The sequence below is a fragment of the Ranitomeya variabilis genome, chromosome 1, assembly GCF_051348905.1.
Source record: "Ranitomeya variabilis isolate aRanVar5 chromosome 1, aRanVar5.hap1, whole genome shotgun sequence".
In the NCBI taxonomy this organism is placed as follows: domain Eukaryota; kingdom Metazoa; phylum Chordata; class Amphibia; order Anura; family Dendrobatidae; genus Ranitomeya; species Ranitomeya variabilis.
Window position 1 is genome coordinate 520953716 of NC_135232.1, and position 24460 is coordinate 520978175.

Below are 24460 nucleotides of genomic sequence, written 5' to 3' on the forward strand. Positions count from 1 at the left end.
AATAGAAATGTGAACAGCTCTTTGATGTGTCTAAGTGTGAGATTACTGGTCTCCATGCACTTGGCATGGTGGGAGGAAGGAGTATCACGATGAGGATTATGTGATCCAGAATCACGGCTAGTAAGGCTGTGTTTCCACGGTCAGTAAACGCTGCTTGTTTGACGCTGCAGCGTCAAACAAGCAGCGTCCAGATGTTCCAGCATAGTGGAGGGGATTTTAGGAAATCCCGTCTCCACTATGCGTGGAAACCCGCACGCGGGGGCCCTGCGACTCCGGACATGCTGCGCGTCTTTTCAGAACGCAGCATGTCCGTACACCTTGCGGGGACGCAGCGTCCCCGCAAGGTATATCACAGGGCCCTATGGCGAGGGGTGCGATGATCCCGGATGTGTACTGTACACATCCGGCACCATCACGTCGCATTAAGGGGGCGGGGCTTAGCGCCGAGCGGCTTCGCCGCTGCGGCGATGGCGCCGCGTCTCCGGACAGTGGAGACATAGCCTTAGACTGGATTGTGTGGCAGACAGAATGGTGCTGGCAAAGTGACTGAAAGAATTATCTGCTATCCATCCAACAACCTTTTCATATTGGTCTGGCTTCAAAAGTGATGTTCCGCACTCCACTACAAAGTGGGACAGGAAGCAAGATAGACATTGACGATGTTTGTGTTTATTGTGCTCCTGCGGACGACACAGTTTCACCTTACTCATGTCCTCGACCTCTGAGCTCACTATCTGCATCACGTCCACTTTCCTATCCCTTACCACAAGCTTTCACCATTTTATATTACGTATGTTATATAATTGTGGCAGAGCATTAAAATATCAGCAAAAATTTGCCCACTACAGAAGGACGTATAAGACTACAATATCAATACAGCAATTCTATTTGTAACCAAAATTTTGTGTGTGTGTCTTTTGAGGCTCTAGCATGATAAATGCTGTATAAAATGTCACTGCTGAAAAAAATTAAAGTTTTACAATGCGTGCAAACTGTGCCACTTCAGATAAATACATTAGACTGAATCATCAATATAGCAATACGATTTCTTTAACAATGTTATTTTTGGGGGGTTTGAGGTCCAACTGAGGCAAGTTAAATGCCATATAAAATTTCACAGCTCAAAAAACAAGGCTGTATTACAATGCCAGTCAAATTTGCACACCTCAGATGGACATATGAGACTGCAGTATAAATATAGCAATGCAATTTTTTACCAATTTCTTTTTGGGGGGTTGAGGCCCAATTGTAGCATGCTAAATGCCATATAAAATTTCACTGCTCAAAAAAATTGCAGTATTACAATGCGAGGCAGATTTGCAAAAGCCAGATGGAAGTAAGAAACTGCAGCATCAATATTCTTATTAATCCATAATAAAATAAGCAATAAGGCCAAACCCCTCACACAGGGGCGCCTGTTGTGAACTCTGTTTTTGGGCTCCCTCTTGTGGTCACAAGTGGTACTGTGTGAGTGCTATCTTTGGGCTCCCTCTGGTGGCTCTTTTTGTCATTCTGCAGGTCTGTGGCTAGGATCAGCTGTCTCATTATCTGCTAGTTGGTTTCCTATTTAGCTCACCTGGACTTTCAGTTGTTGCCTGCTGTCGATGTATTCAGTGCTATTTTGATCTCTCCTGACTACCTTTGTTATCAGTCTCTCCAAGAGAAGCTAAGTTTCTGTTTGTTCATTTTTTGATCATCAGTGTTTAATATGTTTCTTGGTTTATTATCTGTCCTGGTCCAGCTTGCTAATATGTGATTTCCTTGCTTGCTGGTAGCTCTAGAGGGCTGAGTTTCTCCCCTCACACCGTTAGTTGGTGTGGGGGTTCTTGAATTCTCAGTGTGGATATTTTGTATAGGGTTTTCTACTGACCGCACAATTTCCTATCTGTCTTCTGCTATCTAGTACTAGCGGGCCTCATTTGCTGAATCTGTTTTTCATTTCTACGTTTGTATTTTCCCCTTACCTCACCGTTATTATTTGTTGGGGGCTTTCTATATCTTTGGGGTTATTTCTCTGAGGCAAGTGAGGTCTTACTTTCTATCTCTAGGGGTAGCTAGTTTCTCAGGCTGTGTCGTGACGTCTAGGAATTCAGGCACGTTCACCGGCTACCTTTAGTGTGTTTGGTTAGAATCAGGATTGCGGTCAGTCCAGTTACCACCTCCCTAGAGCTCGTTCTATGTTCAGTTACTTAGCTTGTCAGTTCTGTGATCCTCAGCCACTATGGATCATAACAGGCGCCGCTACCATGTGGCAAGTTGAGCGGTTTGCCTCAGGCAGCACTGCCATCACTGAAGTGAGGGGGCAGGCAGATTCTGCCGCTGTAGTAACTGAATTTGCATTGGAGATGCAGGTTCAGTTAGTACTCTATTATACAAGCTCAAGGACAAAATCAGCACCTGGGCAAGTGCAGGGGCCATAGCGAGAAGGATCACCAAAAAGAGCCGGATTACCAAAAGGAGCCAGATCTGTGTGTGACTGGCTGGGTTCTGCTCCTCCTGCAACATTAGCTCAGCTGCGATATCACTGACAACACGTGACTGACATCATGAAAGGTCCTCTACCTCCCGGATGTAGTCTTCTCCAGTATGGTAAGTATGTGCTCGGGCCACTGTTGCTCTGTGCAGCTCCGCTGCTGAAGTACGGCGGCCGCATTGTTCTGTGCTCCTACGAGTACACTTTTGGGCGGCTGCAGTGACTGGCGGAGAGCTGGGTGTGTCAGGGACCAGGTGTAGTTTGTGCGTGTTCACAATTCTGTCTGTGCTGCAGATTCCCTGCAGATTTTACAAGTTCACACGTCCAGACCTTGCTGTGGATTCCGCACATGTCTGCAGCAATCTACGAGTACTACACAGGTAACGGGAGTTTCACCATCCCATTCACACACTGCAGAAAAATGCAGGGTGTGAAACCTGCTGTGGACTTCACCATAGCCTGAGTAGGGTGAACTCATCAGTAACCTGCGGATTCACTCAGAAAGCCGCAGGGGATATTTCCTGCAATGTGTGAACATGGCCCAGAGTTAAAGAATAAATATAAGCTGAGCTATATGCTACGTGGCTGTGCTATATGCTATGTGGCTGTGTTATATACTATGTGGGCTGTTATATGCCACATGGCTGTGTTATATACTACGTGGGCTATGTTATATGCTATGTGGGCTGTGCAGTATACTGCATGGCTGTGCTATATGCTATGTGAGCTATGTTATACACTGCGTGGGCTCTGTTATATGCTAAGTGGCTGTGCTATATTTCTGTGTTGTTCTGTGCATCATGAATCGTGGTATGTGTTAAAGGGGGCCCACGGGGGGTGCCATTTTGTAGCTCGCCTCAGGCAGCAGAGAGGCTAGGTTCACCCCTGCGTGATGCAGCAGGCTAGATCAGAGTTTGAAATTGTTTGGAGCATATCTTGTAGGTTATACAGGGCACACACACTAAAAAATTATTTCTTCTGTTACTAGTGCGATACAGTAGGGGGATCTCAGTTTGAAATTGGAGCATATATTCTATGTTATACAGGTCTCATCCACACACAAAAATAATTTTATTCTGTGTCAGGACATTTTTTACCTTTTGTGCATTACTGCCCTTTTCCAAGATGGCGTCTTTGGTCTCATGTGCACTGTGTCTCCTGCTATAAAACTCCACCCCAGCCTTCAGTCTGTGCTAGAGTATTCTGCCTTGCATCCAGCTCTTGACCTCTGATTACTCCCTGGCTATACACCTGCTCCTGTGAACCTGTGTGGTGATCCTGCTACTCTGCTCTGAGTTCCTGCTGCATACACAAGTTTCCAGTAATCCTCCTTCATCTGCTGTTCATGTTTACTTCCATCTGCATGTGCTGGTCATGTAAGCTGTTGCTGCTTTGCAATAACCTGAGACTATTAAACCAGGCCTCCTTGGTTGAGCTAAGATATGATTTGAACTGCCTAATAAGCATAGCTATCTGTGCCTGGACTAAGACAAGGATTTATTTGTGTCAAGTATCCTCAAGAATAACTGTGCTTCATAGACTTTCTGCTTGATTGCATTTTCCTCTGAAGTTTCCTATAGACTGCTAAGCTGCGTTTATTATTTGCACCAAGTGTTGTGGACTTGAGTTTCTCTCTGCACCTGTTTGAATCACCGTGTGATAATATAGACTTTACCACTTATAAAACTGTGTACTGTAGTTGTCTTGTTCCACGCAAAGTCTCCTGAGTTATCCCCTATAATTATTACATTCTGTTACTAACCTGATACAGTAGGGGAGATCTCATTTTTATAATTGTTTGGAGCATATATTCTTTGTTATACAGGCCTCATCCACAATGAAACAATTCTTTTTTGTGTGACTACTACGATTCAGCATGACATATTTCACCTTGTCATTTAGTGCCGCTGAAATTCAGCTGTGTGCAGAGCTGTAGCAGAGTAAAAAAATCTATTTTTTTGCTTCTAATACTGTGATCCTACCATAGTATCTGAGCAACTTAACTGGGAAAAAGAGAGCTTGTGGTGGAAGTTGGATTAGGCTAGGTGAAAGCACTAGTGAACCAACAATGTCACTTCCTATACAAACACAACTGACAATTTCTGCTCCTGGATGGGCTACTCCACTACCTTTCTTTGGCAGCCGCATAGCAGTATGCCTGGTTGATGAGGCCCGGAAAGAGCATGTGCCTGAGTGGATGGCAAGCTCAGCTTCCATTGGCCTCTCCTCCTCTTCCTCCACCTCAACATCACACCCAGTACAGTCCACAAAGGTGGCACCACAAATACCCTTGCTTCCTCCCATGTCACAGCTCTCCAACTACCCACCTGACTGTAGGGAACCACAGATGGCTGAGTCTGTAGAGTATTCACACATTCTATGAAGTGTATTCCAATACTTCACAGAGACAAGAGGAGGAAATGATATGCATCAATGCCCAAAGGTTTTTTTAGCTTGGATCTGGTACAAGATGAAGAAGGGTCCGAGCAGCATTCTGACCCTCATCTCCAGACGTTAAACCCCTCAGGGGAGGTGATCCTGATGTGACTCAGATATCTGAGGCTTCCTCAGACTGTACTGTGCTGTTAAGGCAGCAAGAGGAGGAGGGTGACTCTCAGGGCAAGGCGTGTGATAGCACAGAAGATGATAATGAGGTTGTAGATCCCTCTCTGTTGTTTGTGGTTGGTGGGAGGGGATGGAGGAAACAAGCATCAGTGTTAGGCTGGTTTCACATTTGCGTTTGTTGCCGCAGCGTTTGTACCGCATATAAACGCATGCGTCGTGTATTCCTATATTTAACATTAAAAACGCATGCGTTTTTTTTTGTTCGCGTTTTCCCGCGTTTGACAACGCATGCGTCATCTCGTCGTTTGCAGCTTGGCGCGGAAATACAACATGTAGTAATTTCTAGAGGCATCTATTTGCCACCAGAAAACGCATGCGGTCGATTGCGCAACGATTGCGACAAAAAAACGCATTGCTGTCTATGTAAACGCATGCGTTTTTAAGCACATGCGTTTGGTTGCGTTTTTGACTGCATGCGTTTCAATTGAGAAAAACATGTCTAGACACTGATAAGCCACCCCCCACCATCAAGGTGATAAAAGGGAGGGTGTGGACAGTTGCAGGTCAGTTCTCACCAGACTCTGAAGCAGACGGGACACAAACAGGCTACATCTTGGAGGAAACAAGACCCTGAACAATGTGAGTATATCCTAGCCAATGCCTTCATTTTCTATTTTCTGTCTCTACATGTCCTAATTTCTGCCATTTCTTTTTTTCTACATGCATCAGAATGTCTTCTTTGGATTCTTCATCTGGTGGGGAGTTTCGGCCAGGACAGTCGGAAGTGGAGCATGTCATTGAGGTGAGTACTTGCCTCATCAAATTGGTAAGTATTCACTGTCACATCGACACATGTGACAATTTTTTTTTCTTTTTTTTAGAGCTCTTGTACTGTGGCAGAGACAGGGCAGGAGCAGCGGAGTCAAGGTCCGGTGGCAAGACAGCAGTGGGTACGTATACAAGGCTGACTGTCCTCAGTGTAATATTCTTGAATCTTCCTTTCTTTCTATTCGTATTTTTTTACTTTTTTCTCCTGGAATCCTTTTGTATGTTGACTTTCCTATTCATGCCATTTCTCAGCATCTTTTTTCTTTCTTTTCCTTATGTTAATTGAGCAAACTTTAATGACTTTCTTTAATTTTTAGGTTTCACAACGGGAGGATGACCTAATCGAGAATGACCTCCTTATCACCCTGGTCCAGGAGCGAGTCCCGTTGTGGGACACCCAGGATCCACTGCACTCGAACAACATCACGATCCGGCGGTTATGGAATGAGGTAGCCCAAGCAATGTGGGATGGCTGGGACAACGCCCCGACACGGGTCCGAGCTGCATTTGGTAAGTATTGCACTGCAGTGTGAAGCAGCAGAGACCTTGGCCGTGCTCACTCGACTGTGTGTGATGAAAGAAACTCTCAGGAGTTTCTCTCATCACACACAGTTGTGTGAGCACTGCCAAAAGTCCTTTCTCTGACCACATTTTTTTTTTTCAACAGTATCCAAAGTCAAAACACGTTGGCGTTCGATGAAGGACCACTTCAACAAGGACCTGCGTCAAGAGAGCCGTGTTCCCAGTGGTTCAGGAGCAAGGATCAGACGCTACAAATACCATCGAGTACTGTCATTTTTAAGACCGGTCCTTTCCCAGAGAACGTAAGTATTTATCACGTGCATTAGGATGTATTGTATTGCCATAATCTGTATTTTTACATTCCACAGGATTTTGCGTCTGGTAAATTTTTGATAGTAATTTTCTTTTTCCTTTTTTCACAGCACATACAGCACTACTGTATGTGCTGTAAAAACTATGTCTGTGCTATGTAACCTTGGCCCAGGTTCTGGAGCGGTCCTTCATCCGACAGCCACGGACCCGTCCCAGCCATCAAGCAGTGCAGCAGCAAGTGGGCCTTCCACACTAACTGGAGACCAGGGAGCTGGTCCATCAGGTCTTCCCCTTTCGCAGTCCTCTTCCACTGCCCCCTTTTTTTTGGGCTCCTCCCGGCAGCGGCAGAGGGCTTCGGACAGGTCACTCATGCCCGAGTTTTTGCACTTGAGCTCGGTTTTACAAAAAGCAATCAAGGCTTTGGGTGACCGAATGGATGTTTCACATAACCTCTTGAATGCACGTATCCAGGAGGTCAGCAAAAGCCTTTATCAAGTGAAAGTCGACCTCCAGAGGCAAGCACATCATTTTTTTAATCAAATTGAGCAGGGCATGTCGGAACACCTTACTCCTGATCTCCAGCTGAGTGTCATGCAGGCCTGCAATGCTGCTTACGTGCAGGCTATGCAGCAGAGTCGGTATTTCCAGCAGACAGTGGGGGCATATCCACCTGTGCCTTCACTGTCATGATTGTCCTCAATGCCGACCTCTGCTGCATCCCACTGCATGGCCACCTCAATTCCTTCCACAGCCGGACACCACTACAGCACCACCACCATGCCGAGTGTAGTTGGACATCCCATCGCCACCACCATGACATCCGCTGCTCCTGCTTGCACCTCCTCCATTGACACCACGATGCAGCAGGACCCTGGCATGGCCTTCTGTACCGCCACCTCCACGATGCAGCAGGACCCTGGCATGGCCTTCTGTACCGCCACCACCATGATGCAGCAGGACCCTGGCATGGCCTTCCATACCGCCACCTCCACGATGCAGCAGGACCCTGGCATGGCCTTCCGTACCGCCACCTCCACGATGCAGCAGGACCCTGGCATGGCCTTCCGCTCTACAAGCGCTATGGACTCTGGCATGGCTGCACGCTCTACGAGTGCTATAGACTCTGGCATGGCTGCATGCTCTACGAGCGCTATGGACTCTGACACAGTGCAGCCGGACTCTGACACAGTGCAGCCGGACCCTGACTGGTCACCCGCCACCACGAGACGCCATATGAGCCCACCAAGACCTCCCCCAACCAGGCAAACAAAAAAAAAAACAACACAAAAAAACAAAACAGAGGACGCTTAGCATTCCTCCCCCTTCACCTCCCAATGTGTCTGTAATGTCAGGTTTGTCTCACCCTTCCAGTGAGTCTCAAGCCTCTCATGTGTCAAGCCCCATCCCCGAACTTCCAGACCCTTCTAGTTTCATTGCCCCTTTTCCTGCCACCTCTGCGTCGTCCACGGTTAGGCAGGCCTCAGTTCTTCACACCCCCCGTTTACATCACTCTACCCCAAGCCGGCGCAGTAAAAAATAATTTTTTGAGTTGTTAACAAAATAAAAAAAGTTTGATTTACCACAATTATGTTTGGTTTATTGTGTCTTCTGCCGCCGGCAACACACACCGTGCACCAAGAAACTTCGCCACACACTTACTTTTTGGGCCACATCATATCTCCACTAGTTAAAAATAAAAAGACTGCAGCTTTGTGTGTCTTTTGTATACAGATATGAGGTGGCCCAAAAAATATTACATGTACCTCCATAATCTCTTTTTGTCTGTGCCTAGTGTGGCAGTCTGAAGAGAAAATGGTTAAAATACAGTGCAGACCTCTACTGAACAGGTCATGAATCAAAAAACTCATTAGTTGTGACACCTGACCTGTTGAGTAGAGAACTGCCTTGTATAACCACCATTTTCTCTTCTTTATACATAATCTATTACACACAAATTGAGGGGACAATGGTGGTCACACACTACATATCTATGCTCATGTGCACAGGTGTCAGAAATAGTGAATTCATGAGCCTGTATATGTTTATCATGAATTCATTATTTCTGACACCTGACTTGATGAGTATAGATAGTGTGACAGTGATTGACTCTTCAGTAGGGTTGAGCGAAACGGATCATTCATTTTCATAAGTCGCCGACTTTTTGGCAAAGTCGGCGTCTCATGAAACCCAACCCGATCCCTGTGTGGGGTCGGCCATGCAGTACGCGACTTTCGCGCCAAAGTCGCGTTTCAATGACGCTAAAAGTGCCATTTCTCAGCCAATGAAGGTGGACGCAGAGTGTGCGTAGCGTGATGACATAGATCTCAGTCCCCACCATCTTAGAGAAGGGCATTGCAGTGATTGGCTTGCTTTCTGCCGCGTCACAGGGGCTATAAAGGGGCGTTCCCGCCGACCGCCATCTTACTGCTGCTGATCTGAGCGTAGGGAGAGGTGCCGCTTCGTCAGAAGCAGGGATAGTGTTTTGCAGGGTACATTCACCCCCAAACCGCTTGTGCTGTAGCGATTTCCACTGTCCAACACCACCTTTTGTTTGCAGGGACAGTGGAAGCTAAATTTTTTTTTCCTCAGCGCTGTAGCTCATTGGGCTGCCCTAGAAGGCTCCCTGATAGCTGCGTTGCTGTGTGTGTACGCCGCTGTGCAAACCAACTGCTTTTTTCAAAGCACAAATCCTGTTGTTCCTTCCTTTCTGCACAGCTATCTTGTTTGTTTGTCCACACTTTTGTGTGCAGCAGTCCTTTTTATAGCTGCCTGCCATACTTTTCTGAGATTACTGCAGGGAGATAAAGATTGGCAAGTCTGCCTCTGTGCCAGTGCTGTGTGTGGCATCTGTCTCTCATTGTGTGGCACCGAAAACCAGTGTGTAATACTGGGCCATAATTATTTTTTTTTTAATTCTCCCTGAAAAAAAATAAATAAATAGTGGGAGATAAAGATTGGCAAGTCTGCCTCTGTGCCATTGCTGTGTGTGGCATCTGTCTCTCATTGTGTGCCACCGAAAACCAGTGTGTAATACTGGGCCATAATTTTTTTTTTTTAATTCTCCCTGAAAAAAAATAAAATAAATAGTGGGAGATAAAGATTGGCAAGTCTGCCTCTGTGCCATTGCTGTGTGTGGCATCTTTCTCTCATTGTGTGCCACCGAAAACCAGTATGTAATACTGGTCCTTTATTTATTTTTTTATTTTTTTATTGTCCCGGAAAAAAAAAAAATTAAATAGTGGGAGATAAAGATTGGCAAGTCTGCCTCTGTGCCATTGCTGTGTGTGGCATCTGTCTCTCATTGTGTGCCACCGAAAACCAGTGTGTAATACTGGTCCTTTATTTATTTATTTATTTTTATAGTCCCTGGAAAAAAAAAATTAAATAGTGGGAGATAAAGATTGGCAAGTCTACCTCTGTGCCATTGCTGTGTGTGGCATCTGTCTCTCATTGTGTGCCACCGAAAACCAGTGTGTAATACTGAGCCATAAATTTTTGGGGGGGAAATTCTCCCTGTAAAAAAATAAATAAATAGTGGAAGATAAAGATTGGCAAGTCTGCCTCTGTGCCATTGCTGTGTGTGGCATCTGTCTCTCATTGTGTGCCACCGAAAACCAGTGTGTAATACTGGGCCATAATTTTTTTTTTGTAAATTCTCCCTGTAAAAAAATAAATAAATAGTGGGAGATAAAGATTGGCAAGTCTGCCTCTGTGCCAGTGCTGTGTGTGGCATCTGTCTCTCATTGTGTGCCACCGAAAACCAGTGTGTAATACTGGGCCATAATTTTTTTTTTTTAATTCTCCCTGAAAAAAATAAATAAATAAATAGTGGGAGATAAAGATTGGCAAGTCTGCCTCTGTGCCATTGCTGTGTGTGGCATCTGTCTCTCATTGTGTGCCACCGAAAACCAGTGTGTAATACTGGGCCATATTTTTTTTTTTAATGCTCCCTGAAAAAAAAAAAATAAATAGTGGGAGATAAAGATTGGCAAGTCTGCCTCTGTGCCATTGCTGTGTGTGGCATCTGTCTCTCATTGTGTGCCACCGAAAACCAGTGTGTAATACTGGTCCTTTATTTTTTTATTTATTTTTTTATTGTCCCTGAAAAAAAAAATTAAATAGTGGGAGATAAAGATTGGCAAGTCTGCCTCTGTGCCATTGCTGTGTGCGGCATTTGTCTCTCATTGTGTGCCACCGAAAACCAGTGTGTAATACTGGGCCATAATTTTTTTTTTGTAAATTCTCCCTGTAAAAAAATAAATAAATAGTGGGAGATAAAGATTGGCAAGTCTGCCTCTGTGCCATTGCTGTGTGTGACATCTGTCTCTCATTGTGTGCCACCGAAAACCAGTGAGTAATACTGGGCCATAATTTTTTTTTTGTAAATTCTCCCTGTAAAAAAATAAATAAATATTGGGAGATAAAGATTGGCAAGTCTGCCTCTGTGCCAGTGCTGTGTGTGGCATCTGTCTCTCATTGTGTGGCACCGAAAACCAGTGTGTAATACTGGGCCATAATTATTTTTTTTTTAATTCTCCCTGAAAAAAAATAAATACATAGTGGGAGATAAAGATTGGCAAGTCTGCCTCTGTGCCATTGCTGTGTGTGGCATCTGTCTCTCATTGTGTGCCACCGAAAACCAGTGTGTAATACTGGGCCATAATTTTTTTTTTTTTAATTCTCCATGAAAAAAAATAAAATAAATAGTGGGAGATAAAGATTGGCAAGTCTGCCTCTGTGCCATTGCTGTGTGTGGCATCTTTCTCTCATTGTGTGCCACCGAAAACCAGTATGTAATACTGGTCCTTTATTTATTTTTTTATTTTTTTATTGTCCCGGAAAAAAAAAAAATTAAATAGTGGGAGATAAAGATTGGCAAGTCTGCCTCTGTGCCATTGCTGTGTGTGGCATCTGTCTCTCATTGTGTGCCACCGAAAACCAGTGTGTAATACTGGTCCTTTATTTATTTATTTTTTTTTTATAGTCCCTGGAAAAAAAAAATTAAATAGTGGGAGATAAAGATTGGCAAGTCTACCTCTGTGCCATTGCTGTGTGTGGCATCTGTCTCTCATTGTGTGCCACCGAAAACCAGTGTGTAATACTGGGCCATAAATTTTTTGGGGGGAAATTCTCCCTGTAAAAAAATAAATAAATAGTGGGAGATAAAGATTGGCAAGTCTGCCTCTGTGCCATTGCTGTGTGTGGCATCTGTCTCTCATTGTGTGCCACCGAAAACCAGTGTGTAATACTGGGCCATACATTTTTTTTTTGTAAATTCTCCCTGTAAAAAAATAAATAAATAGTGGGAGATAAAGATTGGCAAGTCTGCCTCTGTGCCATTGCTGTGTGTGGCATCTGTCTCTCATTGTGTGCCACCGAAAACCAGTGTGTAATACTGGGCCATAATTTTTTTTTTGTAAATTCTCCCTGTAAAAAAATAAATAAATAGTGGGAGATAAAGATTGGCAAGTCTGCCTCTGTGCCAGTGCTGTGTGTGGCATCTGTCTCTCATTGTGTGCCACCGAAAACCAGTGTGTAATACTGGGCCATAATTATTTTTTTTTAATTCTCCCTGAAAAAAAAAAAAAATAAATAGTGGGAGATAAAGATTGGCAAGTCTGCCTCTGTGCCATTGCTGTGTGTGGCATCTGTCTCTCATTGTGTGCCACCGAAAACCAGTGTGTAATACTGGGCCATATTTTTTTTTTTAATGCTCCCTGAAAAAAAAAAATAAATAGTGGGAGATAAAGATTGGCAAGTCTGCCTCTGTGCCATTGCTGTGTGTGGCATCTGTCTCTCATTGTGTGCCACCGAAAACCAGTGTGTAATACTGGTCCTTTATTTTTTTATTTATTTTTTTATTGTCCCTGAAAAAAAAAAATTAAATAGTGGGAGATAAAGATTGGCAAGTCTGCCTCTGTGCCATTGCTGTGTGCGGCATTTGTCTCTCATTGTGTGCCACCGAAAACCAGTGTGTAATACTGGGCCATAATTTTTTTTTTTGTAAATTCTCCCTGTAAAAAAATAAATAAATAGTGGGAGATAAAGATTGGCAAGTCTGCCTCTGTGCCATTGCTGTGTGTGACATCTGTCTCTCATTGTGTGCCACCGAAAACCAGTGTGTAATACTGGGCCATAATTTTTTTTTTGTAAATTCTCCCTGTAAAAAAATAAATAAATATTGGGAGATAAAGATTGGCAAGTCTGCCTCTGTGCCATTGCTGTGTGTGGCATTTGTCTCTCATTGTGTGCCACCGAAAACCAGTGTGTAATACTGGGCCATAATTTTTTTTTGTAAATTCTCCCTGTAAAAAAATAAATAAATAGTGGGAGATAAAGATTGGCAAGTCTGCCTCTGTGCCAGTGCTGTGTGTGGCATCTGTCTCTCATTGTGTGCCACCGAAAACCAGTGTGTAATACTGGGCCATAATTTTTTTTTTTTAATTCTCCCTGAAAAAAAATAAATAAATATTGGGAGATAAAGATTGGCAAGTCTGCCTCTGTGCCAGTGCTGTGTGTGGCATCTGTCTCTCATTGTGTGGCACCGAAAACCAGTGTGTAATACTGGGCCATAATTATTTTTTTTTTAATTCTCCCTGAAAAAAAATAAATACATAGTGGGAGATAAAGATTGGCAAGTCTGCCTCTGTGCCATTGCTGTGTGTGGCATCTGTCTCTCATTGTGTGCCACCGAAAACCAGTGTGTAATACTGGGCCATAATTTTTTTTTTTTTAATTCTCCATGAAAAAAAATAAAATAAATAGTGGGAGATAAAGATTGGCAAGTCTGCCTCTGTGCCATTGCTGTGTGTGGCATCTTTCTCTCATTGTGTGCCACCGAAAACCAGTATGTAATACTGGTCCTTTATTTATTTTTTTATTTTTTTATTGTCCCGGAAAAAAAAAAAATTAAATAGTGGGAGATAAAGATTGGCAAGTCTGCCTCTGTGCCATTGCTGTGTGTGGCATCTGTCTCTCATTGTGTGCCACCGAAAACCAGTGTGTAATACTGGTCCTTTATTTATTTATTTTTTTTTTATAGTCCCTGGAAAAAAAAAATTAAATAGTGGGAGATAAAGATTGGCAAGTCTACCTCTGTGCCATTGCTGTGTGTGGCATCTGTCTCTCATTGTGTGCCACCGAAAACCAGTGTGTAATACTGGGCCATAAATTTTTTTGGGGGAAATTCTCCCTGTAAAAAAATAAATAAATAGTGGGAGATAAAGATTGGCAAGTCTGCCTCTGTGCCATTGCTGTGTGTGGCATCTGTCTCTCATTGTGTGCCACCGAAAACCAGTGTGTAATACTGGGCCATACATTTTTTTTTTGTAAATTCTCCCTGTAAAAAAATAAATAAATAGTGGGAGATAAAGATTGGCAAGTCTGCCTCTGTGCCATTGCTGTGTGTGGCATCTGTCTCTCATTGTGTGCCACCGAAAACCAGTGTGTAATACTGGGCCATAATTTTTTTTTTGTAAATTCTCCCTGTAAAAAAATAAATAAATAGTGGGAGATAAAGATTGGCAAGTCTGCCTCTGTGCCAGTGCTGTGTGTGGCATCTGTCTCTCATTGTGTGCCACCGAAAACCAGTGTGTAATACTGGGCCATAATTTTTTTTTTTTAATTCTCCCTGAAAAAAAAAAAAAATAAATAGTGGGAGATAAAGATTGGCAAGTCTGCCTCTGTGCCATTGCTGTGTGTGGCATCTGTCTCTCATTGTGTGCCACCGAAAACCAGTGTGTAATACTGGGCCATATTTTTTTTTTTAATGCTCCCTGAAAAAAAAAAATAAATAGTGGGAGATAAAGATTGGCAAGTCTGCCTCTGTGCCATTGCTGTGTGTGGCATCTGTCTCTCATTGTGTGCCACCGAAAACCAGTGTGTAATACTGGTCCTTTATTTTTTTATTTATTTTTTTATTGTCCCTGAAAAAAAAAAATTAAATAGTGGGAGATAAAGATTGGCAAGTCTGCCTCTGTGCCATTGCTGTGTGCGGCATTTGTCTCTCATTGTGTGCCACCGAAAACCAGTGTGTAATACTGGGCCATAATTTTTTTTTTTGTAAATTCTCCCTGTAAAAAAATAAATAAATAGTGGGAGATAAAGATTGGCAAGTCTGCCTCTGTGCCATTGCTGTGTGTGACATCTGTCTCTCATTGTGTGCCACCGAAAACCAGTGTGTAATACTGGGCCATAATTTTTTTTTTGTAAATTCTCCCTGTAAAAAAATAAATAAATATTGGGAGATAAAGATTGGCAAGTCTGCCTCTGTGCCATTGCTGTGTGTGGCATTTGTCTCTCATTGTGTGCCACCGAAAACCAGTGTGTAATACTGGGCCATAATTTTTTTTTGTAAATTCTCCCTGTAAAAAAATAAATAAATAGTGGGAGATAAAGATTGGCAAGTCTGCCTCTGTGCCAGTGCTGTGTGTGGCATCTGTCTCTCATTGTGTGCCACCGAAAACCAGTGTGTAATACTGGGCCATAATTTTTTTTTTTTAATTCTCCCTGAAAAAAAAAAATAAATAAATAGTGGGAGATAAAGATTGGCAAGTCTGCCTCTGTGCCATTGCTGTGTGTGGCATCTTTCTCTCATTGTGTGCCACCGAAAACCAGTGTGTAATACTAAGCCATATTTTTTTTTAATGCTCCCTGAAAAAAAAAGAATAAATAGTGGGAGATAAAGATTGGCAAGTCTGCCTCTGTGCCATTGCTGTGTGTGGCATCTGTCTCTCATTGTGTGCCACCGAAAACCAGTGTGTAATACTGGTCCTTTATTTTTTTATTTATTTTTTTATTGTCCCTGAAAAAAAAAAATTAAATAGTGGGAGATTAAAGATTGGCAAGTCTGCCTCTGTGCCATTGCTGTGTGCGGCATCTGTCTCTCATTGTGTGCCACCGAAAACCAGTGTGTAATACTGGGCCATAATTTTTTTTTTGTAAATTCTCCCTGTAAAAAAATAAATAAATAGTGGGAGATAAAGATTGGCAAGTCTGCCTCTGTGCCATTGCTGTGTGTGGCATCTGTCTCTCATTGTGTGCCACCGAAAACCAGTGTGTAATACTGGGCCATAATTTTTTTTTTCGTAAATTCTCCCTGTAAAAAAATAAATAAATATTGGGAGATAAAGATTGGCAAGGCTGCCTCTGTGCCATTGCTGTGTGTGGCATTTGTCTCTCATTGTGTGCCACCGAAAACCAGTGTGTAATACTGGGCCATAATTTTTTTTTTGTAAATTCTCCCTGTAAAAAAATAAATAAATAGTGGGAGATAAAGATTGGCAAGTCTGCCTCTGTGCCATTGCTGTGTGTGGCATCTGTCTCTCATTGTGTGCCACCGAAAACCAGTGTGTAATACTGGGCCATAATTTTTTTTTGTAAATTCTCCCTGTAAAAAAATAAATAAATAGTGGGAGATAAAGTTTGGCAAGTCTGCCTCTGTGCCAGTGCTGTGTGTGGCATCTGTCTCTCATTGTGTGCCACCGAAAACCAGTGTGTAATACTGGGCCATAATTTTTTTTTTAATTCTTCCTGAAAAAAATAAATAAATAAATAGTGGGAGATAAAGATTGGCAAGTCTGCCTCTGTGCCATTGCTGTGTGTGGCATCTGTCTCTCATTGTGTGCCAACGAAAACCAGTGTGTAATACTGGGCCATAATTTATTTTTTTGTAAATTCTCCCTGTAAAAAAATAAATAAATATTGGGAGATAAAGATTGGCAAGGCTGCCTCTGTGCCATTGCTGTGTGTGGCATTTGTCTCTCTTTGTGTGCCACCGAAAACCAGTGTGTAATACTGGGCCATAATTTTTTTTTTGTAAATTCTCCCTGTAAAAAAATAAATAAATAGTGGGAGATAAAGATTGGCAAGTCTGCCTCTGTGCCATTGCTGTGTGTGGCATCTGTCTCTCATTGTGTGCCACCGAAAACCAGTGTGTAATACTGGGCCATAATTTTTTTTTTGTAAATTCTCCCTGTAAAAAAATAAATAAATAGTGGGAGATAAAGATTGGCAAGTCTGCCTCTGTGCCAGTGCTGTGTGTGGCATCTGTCTCTCATTGTGTGCCACCGAAAACCAGTGTGTAATACTGGGCCATAATTTTTTTTTTAATTCTCCCTGAAAAAAATAAATAAATAAATAGTGGGAGATAAAGATTGGCAAGTCTGCCTCTGTGCCATTGCTGTGTGTGGCATCTGTCTCTCATTGTGTGCCACCGAAAACCAGTGTGTAATACTGGTCCTTTATTTATTTTTATTTTTTTTATTGTCCCTGAAAAAAAAAAAAATTAAATAGTGGGAGATAAAGATTGGCAAGTCTGCCTCTGTGCCATTGCTGTGTGTGGCATCTGTCTCTCATTGTGTGCCACCGAAAACCAGTGTGTAATACTGGGTTTTTTTTTTTTTTGTAAATTCTCCCTGTAAAATAATAAATAAATAGTGGGAGATAAAGATTGGCAAGTCTGCCTCTGTGCCAGTGCTGTGTGTGGCATCTGTCTCTCATTGTGTGCCACCAAAAACCATTGTGTAATACTGGGCCTTTTTTTTTTTTTTTTTAATTCTCCCTGAAAAAAATAAATAGTGGAAGATTAAGATTGGCATTTCTGCTTGAGTGCCGGTTGTGTGTGTGCCATCTGTCTCAAATTATTGGGGCACAGAAAACCTAGTGTGTAACATTGGGCCTGGTTTTCCTTTCAGTGTCAGCCACCTATAAAGGTGTATATAAATCCTACAGAAGTTAGAGTTCACCTTATAAGTTGTTTTACAGTAACAAATACCGTAACTTTGGTTACGTTTTGCAAAAAATGAGGAAGTCTGGTGGAAGAGGTCGTGGCCGTGGGCGGTCATTTTCAGCTGGTAATGATGGTAGTGGTGGTGGAGCATCAGGTGGTCATGGTAAAAGAAGTACAGCACCTAAGTCTCGAGTTGTTGAGCCAGGTTCATCGTCTGGCTACACAAGGCCTCGAACGCTCCCTTTTCTGGGAGTGGGAAAACCACTTTTAAAGCCGGAGCAGCAAGAACAATTTTTGGCTTTCCTTGCTGACTCAGCCTCTAGCTCTTTTGCCTCCTTTTCTGAAAGTGCAAAATGCAAAAGCAGCGCGTCGTTAGTGGATGTTGACGGTCAGGGACAAGTCGCTTCCTTGTCTTCTTCACCCAGAACAAGAGAGAAGGATGCGTCAGGAGACACAAAGGGTTACTCCATGGAGCTCTTTACACATACCGTTCCTGGGTTAGACAGTGAAACAGTTAACAGGCCATGCCCATTAGAAGTTGAATCGGACATGGAGTGCACTGATGCACAGCCACAGCCAGATTACTATGCTGTTCCTTTGACTCAGACCAGAACATTGCCCTCACAGTGTACTGAGCCAGAATCAAACCCAGCTGAGACTATGGTGCCCCGTCACGAACGCTCTACCACCGGCTTACACGGTGACACAGACGAAGTTGCACACGACATAGAAGAGGAGGTCATAGATGACCCAGTTGTTGACCCCGATTGGCAGCCATTGGGGGAACAGGGTGCAGGCGGCAGTAGTTCTGAAGTGGAGGAGGAGGAGGAGCCACAGCAGGCATCAACATCACAGCAGGTTCCATCTGCCAGGCCCGTATCTGGACAAAAACGTGTGGCAAAACCAAAACAAGTTGGACGACAGCGTGGCCATCCGGTTAAAAAAGCTCAGTCTGCAATGCCTGAAAAGGTATCCGATAGTAGAAAGAGTGCAGTCTGGCATTTATTAAGCAACATCCAAATGATCAGCGCAAAGTCATCTGTCAAAAATGTTCAACTACCTTAAGCAGAGGTCAGAATCTTAAAAGTCTAAATACAAGTTGCATGCATAGACATTTATCCACCATGCATTTGCAAGCCTGGACTAACTACCAAACGTGCCTAAAGGTTGCAGCACCCTCTGCCAATGAAGCTAGTCAGCAACGCTACATCCCTTCCCTCACTGTAAGCCCACCATTTTCCGTACCACCTGCAGTATCTGTGCAGCTTTCGTCGCCAGGCCAAAGCAGTCAGGGAATCACCAGGTTCGTAGTAGGAAACACTGCATGTAGGGCACCGGCAAGAATACCATCTTCAACCCTCTCTCAGTCTGCCATGTCCACCGGCACCACCGCTAGTTCCACGATCTCCAGCTCTCCAGTCCAGCTCACCCTACATGAGACTCTTGTTAGGAAAAGGAAGTACTCATCCTCGCATCCGCGTACACAGGGTTTGAACGCCCACATTGCTAGACTATTCTCATTGGAGATGATGCCCTACCGGTTAGTTGAAAGCGAAGCTTTCAAAGCGCTGATGGACTACGCTGTACCACGCTACGAGCTACCCAGTCGACACTTCTTTTCTAGAAAAGCCATCCCAGCCCTCCAACAGCATGTTAAAGACCGCAACGTCCATGCACTCAGGTAGTCTGTGACTACAAAGGAGCACCTGACAACAGATGCATGGACCAGTAGGCATGGCCAGGGACGTTACGTGTCCATCACGGCACACTGGGTGAATGTGGTGGATGCAGGGTCCACAGGGGACAGCAATATTGGGACAGTTCTGCCTAGCCCACGGTCAAGGAAAGAGTTGGCTGTAGGCGTTCGCCCCCCCTCCTCCTCTTCCCCGTCCTCCTGCAAAAGCGAAAGCTCGTCCACAGACCGCAGTTGCACATCCACTCCATCCACAGCTGCCACTGTTGCACACCAGGTGTGCCATTATGGGACAGCTAGTGGCAAGCGTCAGCAGGCTGTATTGGCAATGAAGTGTTTGGGCAACAACAGACACACCGTGGAAGTTCTGTCCGAGTTCTTGCAGAAAGAAACTCAGTCATGGCTGGGCACTGTACATCTTGAGGCAGGCAATGTAGTGAGTGATAACGGAAGGAATTTCATGGCTGCCATAGCCCTTTCCCAACTGAAACACATTCCTTGCCTGGCTCACACCTTAAACCTGGTGGTGCAGTGCTTCCTGAAAAGTTATCCGGGGTTACCCGACCTGCTCCTCAAAGTGCGCAGACTTTGCTCGCATATCTGCCATTCGCCCGTACACTCTAGCCGTATGCAGAACTATCAGCGGTCTTTGAACCTTCCCCAGCATCGCCTAATCATCGACGTTGCAACAAGGTGGAACTCCACACTGCACATGCTTCAGAGACTGTGCGAACAGAGGCGTGCTGTTATGTATTTGTGGGAGGATACATGGGCAGGCAGTTGGATGGCAGACATAGAGTTGTCAGGTGTGCAGTGGTCGAAGCTACAAGACCTGTGTCAAGTCCTTCAGTGTTTTGAGGAATGCACATGGCTGGTTAGTGCAGACAACGCCATAATAAGCATGAGCATCCCCCTAATGCGTCTGCTGATGCAAAGTTTGACGCACATAAAGGAGCAGGCGTCTTCAGCCGAAGAAGAGGAAAGCCTTGATGACAGTCTGCCATTATCTGGTCAGGGCCGTGTAGAGGACGCGGTAGCGGGCGAAGAGGAGGAGGAGGACGAGGAGGATGATGGGGATGAGTACTTTTTTAATGAGGAAGCTTCTCCTGGGCCAACAGAAATTAGTGGCGTTGCAAGGCCGGGTTCTGTTTTTTTAAGGGAGACAAGTGACGTAGATTTGCCTGTAACTGCCCCTCAAACCAGCACAACCGCAGATTTGACAATTGGAACTTTGGCCCACATGGTGGATTATGCCTTACGTATCCTCAAAAGGGACCCACGCATTATTAAAATGATGAGCGATGACGATTACTGGTTGGCCTGCATCCTTGACCCTCTCTATAAAGGCAAATTGCAAAATATTATGCCACATGAGAACCTCGAACAAATATTAGCAACCAAACAAGCAACTCTTGTAGACCGTTTGATTCAGGCATTCCCAGCACACAGCGCCGGTGATGGTTCTCACACGAGCTGCAGGGGGCTACAGGGCAGAGGTGTTAGAGGTGCACAAATCAGAAGTGGCATTGGACAGAGGGGTTTTCTGACCAGGTTGTGGAGTGATTTCGCAATGAACGCAGACACAACAGGTACTGCAGCATCTATTCAAAGTGACAGGAGACAACATTTGTCCAGTATGGTTACTAACTATTTTTCATCCCTTATCGATGTTCTCCCTCAACCGTCATTCCCATTTGATTACTGGGCATCCAAATTAGACACCTGGCCTGAATTGGCTGAATATGCATTGCAGGAGCTTGCTTGCCCAGCAGCTAGTGTGCTATCAGAAAGAGTATTCAGTGCTGCTGGTTCAATATTAACCGAAAAAAGGACTCGTCTGGCTACCCAAAATGTGGATAATCTAACCTTCATTAAAATGAACCACTTTTGGATTTCAAATTATTTTGCCCCACCTTTCCCGGCTGACACCTAGCTTTCCTGTAAAAAGGTCTTGCTGTGGACTGGTCTTAAGGCCCCGTCTCACATAGCGATTTACCAACGATCACGACCAGCGATACGACCTGGCCGTGATCGTTGGTAAGTTGTTGTGTGGTCGCTGGGGAGCTGTCACACAGACAGCTCTCTCCAGCGACCAACGATCAGGGGAACAACTTCGGCATCGTTGAAACTGTCTTCAACGATGCCGAAGTCCCCCTGCAGCACCCGGGTAACCAGGGTAAACATCGGGTTACTAAGCGCAGGGCCGCGCTTAGTTACCCGATGTTTACCCTGGTTACCAAAAAAAACAAACAGTACATACTCACCATCTGATGTCCGTCAGGTCCCTTGCCGTCTGCTTCCTGCTCTGACTGAGTGCCGCCGTACAGTGAGAGCAGAGCGCAGCGGTGACGTCACTGCTGTGCTGTGCTCTCACTGTACGGCGGCACTCAGTCAGAGCAGGAAGCAGACGGCAAGGGACCTGACGGACATCAGATAGTGAGTATGTACTGTTTTTTTTTTTTTTTACATTTACGCTGGTAACCAGGGTAAACATCGGGTTACTAAGCGCGGCCCTGCGCTTAGTAACCCGATGTTTACCCTGGTTACCAGTGAAGACATCGCTGGATCGGTGTCACACACACCGATTCAGCGATGTCAGCAGGACCTCAACGACCAAAAAAAGGTCCAGGCCATTCCGACACGACCAGCGATCTCGTACCAGGGGCCTGGTCGCTGGTACGTGTCACACATAGCGAGATCGCTACTGAGGTCGCTGTTGCGTCACAAAACTTGTGACTCAGCAGCGATCTCGCTAGCGATCTCGCTATGTGAGACGGGGCCTTTACTGAGTGTTCCAATCTCTTAATTTGCAGCAGCTGTTTGTCCAGCATACGACATGTTTACACCTCCCTCAATGGGAAAACTCCCCCCACGGGGCCGTGGTCTCGCCACTTGGCGCAAGCACCCGTTAGAGTGCCGTTTGTCTGAAGAGGTGGGTGTGCCCTATTTTGGTCAACGGCACTGCCACTGGGTCCCTCATAGTACAATAAAGTGTCTCTGGCGGTGGTGGCGCGCACCCAACGTCAGACACACCGTTGTAACATGAGGGGCCCTGGGGCGGTACCGCCGGCCACAAGAGAGTTCACCCCCCCCCAGCTCAAACTGTGCTCTACCACGTGCAAAATTATCTCTCACAGCTCCACCAATGTTTAGTCTATGCGCTGACATCATTCAATGCCTGGCACTGACAATACCAATTTGTTGACATCTATGATGCTAGTTAAAGTAGTCTGGGTCAGTGTCCTATATTGACACCAGTAAATACTTACTGCCAAATTACTATGTCAGAAACTCAGCAGATGAGCCCACCCCTGTACCTAAGTATGCCACACTTTTTTTGTTGTTGTTGTTGTTTTGCGAGACATTACATAGTTATTAAGGTTGAAGGAAGACTTTAAGTCCATCTAGTTCAACCCATAGCCTAGCATGCCCTAACATGTTGATCCAGGGGAAGGCAAAAAAACCCCATGTGGTAAGAGTAAGCTCCATCATGGGGAAAAAAAATTCCTTCCCGACCCCACATACGGCAATCAGACTAGTTCCCTGGAACAAAGCCTTATCAAGGAATCTAATATATATACCCTGTAATATTATACTTTTCCAGAAAGGTATCCAGTCCCCTCTTAAATTGAAGCAATGAGTCACTCATTACAACATCATACGGCAGAGAGTTCCATAGTCTCACTGCTCTTACAGTAAAGAATCCGCGGGTCTGTTATTATGCTTAAACCTTTTTTCCTCCAGACGTAGAGGATGCCCCCTTGTCCCTGTCACCGGTCTATGATTAAAAAGATCAGCAGAAAGGTCTTTGTACTGTCCCCTCATATATTTATACATTAACATAAGATCACCCCTTAGTCTTCGTTTTTCCAAACTAAATAGCCCCAAGTGTAATAACCTATCTTGGTATGGCAGACCCCCCAGTCCTCTAATAACCTTGGTTGCTCTTCTCTGCACCCGCTCCAGTTCAGCTATGTCTTTCTTATACACCGGAGACCAGAACTGTGCACAGTATTCTAAGTGTGGTCGCACTAGTGACTTGTATAGAGGTAAAATTATGTTCTCCTCATGAGCATCTATGCCTCTTTTAATGCATCCCATTATTTTATTTGCCTTTGTAGCAGCTGCCTTAACATCTATTTATTTTTTGTGAGTACTAACTGTGTCAGACACTCCTTGCAATCCTCCTCCACTGACCACAATGCTGCCTGTGTATCCATGTAACCTATTTAAAACTGCATAGAGCCTATTTTTAGTTATTGTAGGCCTAGTAAGCCTGTCTGCAGTCCCTCCTTGCAATCCTCCTCCACTGACCACAATGCTGCCTGTGTATCCATGTAACCTATTTAAAACTGCATAGAGCCTATTTTTAGTTATTTTAGGCCTAGTAAGCCTGTCTGCGGTCCCTCCTTGCAATCCTCCTCCACTGACCACAATGCTGCCTGTGTATCCATGTAACCTATTTAAAACTGCATAGAGCCTATTTTTAGTTATTTTAGGCCTAGTAAGCCTGTCTGTGGTCCCTCCGTGCAATCCTCCTCCACTGACCACAATGCTGCCTGTGTATCCATGTAACCTATTTAAAACTGCATAGAGCCTATTTTTAGTTATTTTAGGCCTAGTAAGCCTGTCTGCGGTCCCTCCTTGCAATCCTCCTCCACTGACCACAATGCTGCCTGTGTATCCATGTAACCTATTTAAAACTGCATAGAGCCTATTTTTAGTTATTTTAGGCCTAGTAAGCCTGTCTGCGGTCCCTCCGTGCAATCCTCCTCCACTGACCACAATGCTGCCTGTGTATCCATGTAACCTATTTAAAACTGCATAGAGCCTATTTTTAGTTATTTTAGGCCTAGTAAGCCTGTATGCAGTCCCTCCGTGCAATCCTCCTCCACTGACCACAATGCTGCCTGTGTATCCATGTAACCTATTTAAAACTGCATAGAGCCTATTTTTAGTTATTTTAGGCCTAGTAAGCCTGTCTGCGGTCCCTCCTTGCAATCCTCCTCCACTGACCACAATGCTGCCTGTGTATCCATGTAACCTATTTAAAACTGCATAGAGCCTATTTTTAGTTATTTTAGGCCTAGTAAGCCTGTCTGTGGTCCCTCCTTGCAATCCTCCTCCACTGACCACAATGCTGCCTGTGTATCCATGTAACCTATTTAAAACTGCATAGAGCCTATTTTTAGTTATTTTAGGCCTAGTAAGCCTGTCTGCAGTCCCTCCGTGCAATCCTCCTCCACTGACCACAATGCTGCCTGTGTATCCATGTAACCTATTTAAAACTGCATAGAGCCTATTTTTAGTTACTTTAGGCCTAGGGCCTAGTAAGCCT